This window comes from Petaurus breviceps, unplaced genomic scaffold (assembly GCF_028583685.1).
Source record: "Petaurus breviceps papuanus isolate PSGF00001 unplaced genomic scaffold, PetGlider_PUasm1.0 90925, whole genome shotgun sequence".
NCBI lineage: Eukaryota > Metazoa > Chordata > Mammalia > Diprotodontia > Petauridae > Petaurus > Petaurus breviceps.
The window spans coordinates 3836411-3848540 of record NW_027187380.1 but is presented as its reverse complement, the minus strand read 5'-3'; positions in this window follow the sequence as shown (position 1 = coordinate 3848540).

Sequence of the window (12130 nt, the reverse complement as noted above, 5' to 3'; positions counted from 1 at the left end):
AACCTTGGGCCCCTGGTGATGTCCTGTTGCTTACCCCTTCAAACGCCTTGACCCAGTTGCATCTGGCTGGAACCCCGCCTCTGAGCAGCTGCAGCAATGGCAATCTTAGTGCATGAGGCTGATAAGCTTTCTTTGGGTCAAGCCCTCTCCATCATGGCCCTCACTTGGTTGAGGTCCTCCTTAGGAGCGCCCGTGACCACTGGCTTTCTACCTCCCACCTCACGCATCATCAAGCTCTGCTCTTGGACCACCCCTGTCTTTCAATCTCAAAAATAGCCACCCTGAATCCCACCACTTTACTCCTCCCATCCTTCATCTGATGGGCTGCCCCTTCATGACTGCTTACAGCTCCTGGATGAAGTCCAAACACCATGCCCTGATCTCTCTGACTCCCTGCTTCCCACCCCAGACTGGATCCTCTTTACTGATGGTGAAGTGCCCACCAGAAATTATACACCAAAGCCCCCTCCCAGTTGCAACCCGCTAGAAGGGGACCCCTATCAGGGTCCCTGGAAACCACCTAATAGGCCATAATAGTGAGGGAATGTTTCACCTGTGTTGCTAGAAACATACCCCAGATACAAGTCTGTTCTTGTTAGCCCAGATACAAATCTGTTCTTGTTAGGTACCCGAGACTTTATTAGAAATGGCACCCCCCCCCCCTTGGAACCACATTTTGTTGTTAGCAACATATTACACTATAAAAATGCATCTTTCAGGAGACTTGATGTTGTCTTCCTTATTAGGGAGGCAGTTACTGCGGTTAATAAACACTCCTATCAATTGTAATTGGCACTGCTGTCTTGTTATTTCTTGGATGTCCACTTCATTGGCAGCAGCTTCATTGATGCTGGTATCCTCAGGGCCAGAGTTGCAGGCGTTGAGTACCCCTCCCTCACTGTTCTCTGGTCATCTGCTCTGTCCCCCGGTTCTTCAGCCCAAAAGGCTGAACTTATTGCCCTTACTCAGGCCCTCCACCTCTCTAAAAGACGGGCCATTAACACTGTCACTGACAGTCGTTATGCTTTTGCCACAAATGCTGCTCTCTATCAGGTTAATTCCTTGGCTGAAATGGTCCTCCAGAACCATAAATGTTTGCATCTCCTGTTCCTAAAACGAGGAGGCCTTTGTGGTGCACAAGGCAAGGCCAACAATTCTGGCCTAGTACAGGAAAGTCTCTCTTTAGTTCACAAGAACTTGGATGCCAGATCAAGGGAAAGGGAACATACTTAAAACTGGTACCAGAGCCTGTTTCAAATATCCCCATGGTTAATCACTGTTATCTCTGCCCTAGTTGGACCATTCGTTGTTGCTTCTTGGCCTGGCCATCACTATAGGCCCATGCTTGTTTTCTCAACTCTTAAAACTTATTCAATCTCGTATTAACTCAGTCAAGCTCCTCCTTGTGAGGGAAGCTAGGTATCATCCTCTCAATGAGTCACTTCCCAACCAATTTGACAACATCTCCCTTACTCCACTATGAGGTGTCAGTTCTGAGTCAAGGGTTTGACTTTCGACAATAAGAAGTGGGGATTGTTATAACCTCCATTTTGGGAGCATTCCCCATCCCTTCCGACCTTGGGTAAGCTCACCTAGGAAACCCGCCCAACACCTGTCCTCTTGTTTTCCTAGGAGGCTCACCAAGGGGACAAACCTGCACCAAACCCACCAGAAAAGGCCCGCCAAGTCTGACTTGCCCAAACAAGCCAACAATGCCCAACCTGCCCAAAACCACCTCCTGGAACCCATAGCCACCCATCATCCCCAGTTCCTGGAATAGACTTCAGGACTTTTTACTTGGGCAACAAAATGATCATTAGGAATGAACTGATTGCTATCTTTTAGCTTCTGTATTTTCCCTGCCTGTTCATAATAACTGTCAAATGGTGGTTTCCCCTTAGTAATAGTTATGTTGTGGCATTTGACTATATAAACCCCAAGCACAAGCTTCTCGGGGCTGCTTGATTTGGGTTGAACTCACCCCTTGCAGTCACAGACTCATTAAACTCCACTTAAAAATTCTGAATGGTCTCACGTGCTCATTTCTCAGTACAACATTTGGGGTTGAGGAAACTTCCTCTACCAATAAAGATGAATACATTCCTTGAAAATAATAATCTTTGCAAGCTGCCTGTGGTGAACTGAGAGGTTAAGTGACTTGCTTGGAGTTACACTGTGTGTGTGTGTGTGTGTGTGTGTACATATATTCTATGTATCTGTGTCTATACATATTTATATATCTATGAATATGTATCTAAAGCTGAATCTCCTTGGTGCTATTGGTTAAAAAGTGAGAAACTGGCTTTTTTTTCCCTTTGGTGCCTCTGAAAAATTTGTTGAAATCATAAAATGAGTGTTGGTGAAGAGGGTAAGGGTGAGGGGTGCTGGAGAACCCAAAATGCCAACATGCCTTGTCCTGCTGAATAAATTTGACTCATCTTCTCTCAGCCAAAGAAAAGCAAAGTTTATTAAAAGTTCATTTGTGTTGGACACAGAGTAAGACTCTGCTAGAAAATTCTATGGTGTGAGATTATATATATGTGTGTGTGTGTGTGTGTGTATTTATATATAGAAGGTTGTGGGACAAATCTAGGGGTGGACTAGAGGAGGCTTTTGGAGAGGGTCTTCAGGAGAAGTCATATGAGGTCAATGAGTGATTAAGGGTGGGAAGTTGTTGGAGGCTACCTGGAGACTCCAGACACTGGTGGGCTAGGCCAGTTCAAGGGTGGATTGATACTTTGACAGGCTCAAGGGTGGGAGGTATATGGATAATGGAGGGCCAGGCTAGCAAGGAGGTCTGGACCCAGCCACAATGCAAGGCCTCGTGGAAAGGTCTCATCAAATGGGGTGATGTACTCAGAGTTCAAGGGGGGTTCCCAGAGCCTGTACCTCAAAGATTCAAGGAGAGCTGTAATAGAAATGAAAATTTTTAAGATCTTCCCTCCCCCTAGGCTAAAGTGCACCTGGAGCCTGGGGTGGGAGGCTTGTTTTTCAGTAGATACTTCTTGATTGGCCAGTGAGACAATAAGGTTGTTACATTCTCTGAGCCAGGAGAAGGCTATATAAGCCCTGATGTGTAGCTTTGTTTTGGGGCTCACTTTGAGAAGTGTTCTGTGATTTCATCTGGATTCTGGGAAGCCGTTGTTGAGAGCCCCACCTCGGCTTTGAAAAACCCAGATGTTGAAACCCAGATGTTGATTTGGTATGGATGTAATGGTTGGACAGTTTGGAAATCTGTCTACTTGATCTCTTTCTCTGTCTTGATAATTCTGTCTGTATATTCTGAAGTTAGGGGTGCTGACCTTTTTCCTCTGAACTAGGTAAACGATACATATTTGACTGATTAAAGTAAGCTTGTTAACCCATTTTGAGTTGCTTTCCTTTAACAAAGCAGATCTAAGAACCTGTGTTGGCAGCAAACCTTGAGGACGCTTGGGGTGCTTGCTGCTACAAGAGCTCAAGGGGGTTCCCAGAGCCTGCACCTCATCATGTTCAGGTGTGACCCTTTGGGGGGGGCATCCATTCCTTTAGGTGTGAAATGAGGGAGTTGGACTGAGATGACCCAGAAGGTTCCTTCTGGAGATTCTATGATCCTATGATCTAGAATCACCATGGAAATCAGGACAAACTGACTCCAGCACACTCTGGTGAGGGAACTCTCTCAGAGTGCCAGTGTAGACCAGGAGCTGTTTGAAACTTCTAGGTTTGAGAGAGCTCTGTGGCACACCAAGAAGGGAAACAAACCCCACACCTTCCCACTGCCAAGCCCAGGGCTCTTTTCCTGAGTCTTGATAGAAAAATTTCCCAAAGTGCGGTAAAAGGGTCACTGATGACCTAATGGTCTATTTGCACCCTGTGAATTCTCTTCCCCACATGACACCCATGTTGTGGTTCAGATAGAATGGAGCACTCACTAGAGGGCTTCTTCTTCACTATCCCTTAACATGCTAATCCCTGTCTTGTCTGTTTCAGCTGATTGATTCTGACAAACCCCAAGATTCCAACTCTCAGGAGGGATCCTGGGGAAGCTTCAGAAGCCCCACCACGGGGAGCTGCTTGATGAAGTTCCAGGGCCACTCCCGCTCCTGAGGTGAGTCCCCTTGGATGGACAATACAGGTCCTGCCCATGAAAGAGAGCCTGAGAGGGCAGTATGGCCAGGACCCAGCCTGAGAGGTACATGGATAAGCCCATTAAGGAGATGTACCTGTTTCTTTCCATGAAGCCCCTACATACCTTAGTGTTTGCATTGAGCTGGGCTTCCCAAGCTGAAGCTCTTTCTTGGCAGCACAATGAAGTGAAAGTCAATGCCTCTGTTTGCCTTAGCCTACTCTTAAATTTCCTCTGTATTGGGTTCAGTTGATTTTCAACAGGGCTGTTTAGAAGGTGATCATACCAACCCAATAGTGTATTCATGGAGGCCTGTCTCCCCAGCAGACATGAATATGCACAGATATCCTTACTCAAAAAAGGGGGGGAAGGTAGGTGAGAGAAGAACTTTTCCATCACCAAGCCTCACTTACTCTACAACTCAAATAACCAGGAGTAGAAACCAGGTGGAGTTAGAGACCTCAGGACAAGTAGTTTGCTGCCTTCCCAATCTCACTGGCAAATTCTTAAATTGTCAATAAGTATGAGCTTTCACTGAGAGTCAAGATTACTCTCCACAGGGAATATTTAATACCACTCCCATTAAATCAAGTACCTGCTTAAATGCATCAGTTACACTCAATAGAAGGTTCACCTGCTTCAGAGACTTAAGTCCCTCCCCTGGTGTCCTATTCCTCCACTCATCCAATTGCCCTTTTCCCATTTGAGATGATAGAGGAAAGCCTGTAAAGTCCACTGATTTAGGAAGATGATGTTTTGGGGGTCGGGGAGGACAGTAGGTATCTACAACAGAGAGGGAATGCTAGGCAAGCACAGCAGAACTGATACTGGGCCTAGAAAACGGGATTTTAGAAGAAAAGAACTGAGAGAGCTCACCTTCTCAATTGAAGATTTACAATCTAGTTCCAGCCTACCTTCACAAGATTATGACATGTTGGTGCCCTTCACACAATCTATGTTCTGGTCAAACATGCCCAACTGCTCACGGTACATGACAATTCATCTTATGCCTCTATGCTCATTCCACAATATGCTCTCCCCTTTACTTTTGCCTCTTTAGAATCTTTTATTTCCGTCAAAGCCCAACTCAAGTGGAGGTTTTGAAAAGCAGAGTGGGCAGCATTGGAAAGAAGCAGTAAAGCTTCTTCTCCCTAGTGGTCTTCAAGAAAAGTCTGGATGGCCACTTGTTGTGTTAGAGTGGGGATCCCCAAATCTCAGATTTGTAAGGGATTTTATGATCAAAGATTTAGAGTGGAAGGGGGTCACCAAGTCCAGTTGCCTTATTTGACAGCTGAGGAAACTGAGTCACAGAGAAGTTAAGTGGCTATCCCAGGAGTCACATAGTAAGTGGCTAAGTGGGGATTTGTTTCTAGGGTAGATCTCTGAGGCCATCTAATTCTTAATATCTTGCTGAGACTTTCCTTTGTAAACATCTTAAAGAAATGATCATGCGGTCTTCATGTGAAGACCTCTTTGTGGGAGGAGGACTCCCTGCATCTTGAGGTAGACTCTCCTACTTTTGGAGATCTCTAAATGGGGCATCTAGGTGGCACAGTGGATAGAGTGCTGGGCTGGGAGTCAGGAAGACATATCTTTTTTAGTTAAAATTTGGCCTCAAAACCCTAGCTATGTGACCTTGGGCAAGTCATTGAAGCCTGTTTGCCTCAATTTCCTCATCTATGAAGTGAGCTGGAGAAGGAAATGGAAAACTATTCCAGTATATCTGCCAAGAAAACCCCAAATGGGGTCATGAAGAGGTGGACAAAACTGAAAAATGACTCAGTGACAACAATAGAAAATTGTGAGAAAATTCTTCCTTCAATAGAACACAAATCTGACTGTCTAATGTCTCCACTTTCTTGTTCTTTCTTTTGAGCTCAAGTAGGAGAAGTTCAGTACTTCTTTTACACAACTGCCCTTTACATATTTGGAGGCAGGTATAATTCTTCCCCCAATATTGTTCTGAACTCATCACCCCTAGTTCCTTCACCTGATACTCTTATGAAATGAAGTCAAGTCCCTTCTTACTCCTGTTAACCCTTCTCTGGATGCTCTTCAGATAATCAATTTCCCCTAGCTAATGCTCAGAACTGAACACAATCCTCCAGGGGTGGTCTGACTAGGACAAGGTACATCAGGACTCCCTACTGCTGGATGCTGTGCCTCTCTCCCTTCCTTAACCCCAAATTTTCATAGTTGACTCCTGTTTACCCAAACTGCAAATAAAATCACAAGCTGTTGTTTTTTTTAATTAATAATATTTTTTTCCAATTATACATAAAGATAGTTTGCAAACATTTTTGTAAGATTTTGAGTCCCCGGCCCTGGAGTCAGGAGGACCTGAATTCAAATCAGACACTTAACAGAAAAACTAGCCCTGTAATCTCGGGCAAGTCACTTAACCCCAACTGCCCCCCCAAAAAGCAAAAACTTTAAAAAATAAAAAAACATTTTGAGTCCCAAATTTTCTCCCTGTCTCTCTTCCCCGCCCCCTCCCCAAGACACCATACAATCTGATATGGGTTATACATGTACGATCATATTAAACATATTTCCACATTAGACATGTTGTAAAAGAAAAATCCGAACTAAAGGGAAAAACTACAAGAAAGAAAAACAGAAAGGACCAAAAAAGTGAAAATAGTATGCTTCCATCTGCATTGAAACTCCATTGTTCTTTCTCTGGATGTAGATAGCATTTTCCATCATGAGTCTTTTGGAATTGTCTTAGATCCTTGTTTTGCTGACAAGAGCAAAATCTGTCAATTGTTGATCATGGCACAATGTTGCTGTTACTGTAGATGATGTTCTCTTGGTTCTGCTCCTTTCACTCAGCATCAGTTCATGTAAGTCTTTCCAGGTTTTCCCAAAATCCATCTGCTCATCATTTCTTCTAGAACACTACATTCATACACCACAACTTGTTCAGCCATTTCCCAACTGATGGGCATCCCCACAATTTCCAGGTTTTTGATACCACAAGAAAGAACTGTTATAAATATTTTTGTCCATGAGGATCCTATTTTCTGTTTTATGATCTCGTTGGGATACAAACCTAGTATTGGTATTGCTGGACCAAAGGGCATGCACAGTTTTATAGCCCTTAGGGCACAATTCCAAATTGCTCTTAAGAATAGTTGGATCCCAGGGGTGGCCAGGTGACTCAGTGAGTAAGAGCACTGGCTCCAGTGTCGGGATGACCTGGGGATCAAATCCGGGTGCAGATACTTAGCACCACACCCAGAAATAACTGGCCATGTAATCTTGAGCAAGTTACTTAACCCTAATTGCTTAAAAAAAGAGAAATACTAGCATTGATGATTTAAAGAACTGATGGGTGAGAGGTGGTTGCTGTCATATGTCCTAAGTGTTTTGCTCAGACTAGTTATGAAATGACTCAAGCATTCCAGTGCTTACTACTTCCCTAAGGAAAATGTTTTTCAGTCAACAGATTCAGTTAGAGAAAATGTTTCCTAAATTGAAGCCTAAAGCTTCTCTTATTTAGTAATTCTCTTTGAAGGTGAGAGAAAGTGCCCTAGATATTACTGTATTCTTGATTTAGCAAGTTTGAATGCCCTGGGGCATGCTCTTACTGCCTTCTGAAATACAAAATTCTCTTTGACTGCAGAGGAAAATCAGAACTTCAAACATTAGTTTAATATTAGCTAATATTTAGCTCATGGAAGACAAAGTATATAGTAATGCTTTTAGGGCTTCATCTGAAATACTTTTATAAGAAAATAGACATAGGTTGCTATTCATTGGGAAATGACTAAATAGATTGTGGTAAATGAAAGTAATGGAATTTTTACTGAAAGAACTGATATGAATACTAAAAGAAATGATAAATATGAAGAATTAAGAGAAGCAAGGAAAGACACTGAACTAATTCATAGTAAGGCAAGCAGAAACAGGAAGACATCATGACTTCACAGCAACTACAATGTAGACAGAACAATATGATGAAACTAAGATTAGTCCTGAAGAACAGTTATATAAAAATAAGCCTCCTTCCATTTTTGCAGAAAAAGAAAATGAGAAAGGAAGCAGACAGGCATTTTTCGGTAGCCATAACTGGGGGTTGAATTCTTAACCAATTAAGAGCTAAAGGTGATCACAAAAGATCAAACCGATAGCTTTGATTACATGAATTTAAAAAAAAATACTATTCTGCAAACAAAATTAACAACTCATAGGGAAATGGCCTGCTGGGAGAAGTTTTTTAATATCAAATATCTCTAATAAGGGTTTGATAGCCAAAATATATGGAGAATTAATAAAAACATACAGGGTTAAAACTATTTTCCTTTAAATAACTGGGTGAAGGATGCCAACAAATGGTTTTTAGAAATTCTGGAAACTTGTTAGTAACAACTATATGAAAAATTGCCTCAAACCATTAGTCTTAAGAGAAATATACATCCATACAATTTACATATCTCATACTCAGAAAATTAGCAAAGATGACAGATGACAGGAATTGTCAGTGTTAAAGAGGTTGTCAAAAGATGGATCCAGTAAGGCTGGTGAAACTATAAATTGATCCAGCTATTCTGTAAAGCATTTGGGGATTATGATAAGAAATTGACTAAACTGTACATATCCTTTGTCCCAGATTTCTCTCTGCTAGGCATATATGCCCCCAAGAAGTGAGTGACAAAAAGAAAGGCACCACATACACTAAATTTTGCCTTTTGTAATAACAAAGAACTGGAAACCCATTGACTGGGGAATGACGTCAACATGTAATGGTATTTCCATACCACGCATTAGACCATTATTGTGTTATAAGAAACAATATGATCAGTGCAGAGAAGGGAAGAGGAATAAGCATTTAGTAAGTGTCTACTATGTGCCAGGCACCATGTTAAGAACTTTACAAATATTATATCATCTGATCCTAAATCTATGAGGCACATTATTATTATTCCTGTTTTACACTTTAGGAAATTGAGGCAGTCAGAAGGCCAATTACTTGGCCAGGGTCACAAAGCTAGTGTTTTAGGCCACATTCAAACTCAGCTGTTACAGACCTGATACCCAGTACTCTATCCACTGTGCTGGTTAGCTTTCTGTAGAGAAGCATGGGAAAACACAAGAACTGATGTCAAATGAAGTAAGCAGACTGAGGAAGACTGTATATACATATACAAACATATATGCATACATGCATCATACATACATACATGCATATACTGACTATGGCAATGTGTGTGGAAAGAAACAACAAAACCGTTGAAATTGCTTTTGTATTAATCAGGGAATCAATTTCAACAGTGATAATGGACTAGTAAGTGACCCACTGTATTTCCAGCCTGGGAAGCAGAGGGAGACCCACTCTTTAATAAGGGAGAGGCAGAAGAAAAGGAGGGTCTTAAGTAGTCTAGCAATGAGAAAAATATCTTGGACACCACGGAAATAATCTACTTTGTAGCTGCAAGTAGTTTTGCATTCCCCGTAAGGACACAGTCAAAATCAAACAACCTCCGCATGGGTTGGCAGCACCCTACAAATATTTGAAACTGAAAATTATGAACAAAAGTATTGGGGATTGCTTTCTTGACACCTCTGAAGGAAAACAATTGTCTTTGCTCTTTTGTCTTGCTTGTTTTGGTCCACATGGAGAAATCAGCAGTTTAAAGATAGAGATGCCAAAATGAGAATGGGCCAGGGTGTTGATGCACTGGCCTATTCCTATATTGGCATCTCTATTTGTAAATTGCACCCAACACAGTATCTTCTACTTAGGAAGTCCTTCCTAAATGCTTTTGAATTGAATGAAAATTTAGGCAGGGCATTTGGGGTTGTGACTTGCCCAAAGTCACACAGCTAGTAAGTGTTAAGTGTCTAAGGCTGGATTTGAACTCAGGTCCTCCTGACTCCAGGGCTCGTGCTCTGTTCACTGTGCAACCTAGCCACACCTTGAATGAAAACTTTTAAAAAGTACTTCTCAGACATTCAGGTTTTAAAATCTTGGCTCTGATAAGCTAGGTAGAGGGAAAAAAATAATGAAGTTTTTATTTTGTGTGAGCCTTTTTAAAGTTGGTCTGCTTCCTTTCTCATTTATTTTCTGCAAAAAAAGGAAGGAGGTTCATATTTATACAACTGTTCTTCAAGACTTAATCTTAGCATAGTATTATTCTGTTTACATTGTAGTCATTGTGAAGTCATGATGTCTTCCTGTTTCTACTTGCCTTACTATGAATCAGTTCAATGTCTTTCCTTGCTTCTCTCACTTAATTCTTCATATTTATCATTTCTTTTAGTAATTATATTTACCACAATCTGGTGAATAATTTCCCAATGAATGGCCACCTATGTCTTATGGTGATATGAAGTCAAAGGCCACAGCTGATGGTTTTTACTATGACCCATCTGCAGATTACCATGCCTATCTGCAAATGAACCAGTTTCATCATTTGGATCGTATGATGTGTCTTTTGAATTCAGTCTTAATGATTTTGTCAAATTGTCAAATCTTTGAATATTATAATAAATATACCTACAGCATTCTAACACCTGAAATTTATAATTTTTTGAATCAGCAGGTAGTGTTATGTAAATGTTACATGGTCTGAATGAATTTAAATATTTTGGATGGATTTCTTTAAGTGGTGATTTTGCACATGGAAATGAAAGGATCCTTTCATTTTTATATATCTGTTCCTGACAGATATTTAACATTTTAGTCCTAAAAGACAGAAATGTATCTATCTCAAGGAAATTTAAAACCACCTGCTAAATCGATCTGCTGTGAACTGTCTTGCTGTTACTTATTGCATTACCAACAGCTGCTATGTTACAACTGTCAGCTTTGATCAAATGTACACACTACTTCTTGTCTCAAAATACTCAGTTTTATTCACTCAACCAACTGAGTCATTGTGCAGATGTCTTCAGAAAAGAGAGATTTCTTCAAAGTCTGGCATTAATGGTCACAAGACATGGAGAATAGGTGGAGATCTCAGTGGGTAACTGAGTGACAAATGCAGTACCTTGTTGCCCTCATGGCACTAAGCAACTGAGCCAGTCTCTGCCTTATGATAACTGCATGGATGTCTTCTTGACCAGCTGATGCCTGGGTCTTGGGGAAGCCGTGTGTGTACAGTGGATAGAACACTGGCTTTAGAGTCAGGAAGACATGGGCTTGAGCCATGGTTCAGATTGTTATTTACTACAAGACATGTTATTTAACCTTTCTCAGCCTCAGTTTCCATATATGAAAAGGAGGGGCAAAAATAGCACCTACCTCAGAAAGTTATTGTGAGGACCAAGTGAGAACATGGTTTAAAACCCTTTGAAAATCTTAAGCAGGGGCAGCTAGGTGGTGAAGTGGATAAAGCAGCAACCAGCCCTGGAGTCAGGAGATGATGAGTTCAAATCTGGCCTAAAGCACTCACTAGCTATGTGACCCTGAGCAAGTCATTTCACTCTGATTTCCTCCCCCACCCCCCCATTACTATTATCAGTAGAAAACATCTCTTTCCCCCGGTATTTTCAGGAGGTGTGCCTCGGCTAGAATCGGTTGGAGAAGATGATGAGCTAACAGTAGAAAACGGTGACCCCTCTGGGGAGAAGTTGGAGAAGTTTTCTCAGACTGCCCGGAAGCATTCCCTTCCACAGCAGCTTGAGTCTGTTGGGACAAGACAGGTCAGTCTGATGCTCCTGCTCCCCTGACTTCCTGGGCAGTACCTCAGTCCCCTGAGAAGGCCAAGGAAAGGTCTTTACCCCTTTAATTTTGTGCATTAGCTTGCAAGGGGTTGCCTTTCCTCTTATCAACTCCACAAGGGAAGGGCAGGGACAAAGTCTTTCATTTACCTTTATGGAGAGAAACAGCTTCTTTGTACTATCAGCTATGTGTCCTCATAGAAAGCTAAGGAGTGACAGGAAAAGATCTATGATCTGATGGCAGAGTAATGTAAACAGAGCCAAGGAAACGATTTACAAAATTACAACCATGTAAATGGAAAGAACAGTGACATAACAAAATACCAAAAGCATATGTAACAAATAGTAGCTAGG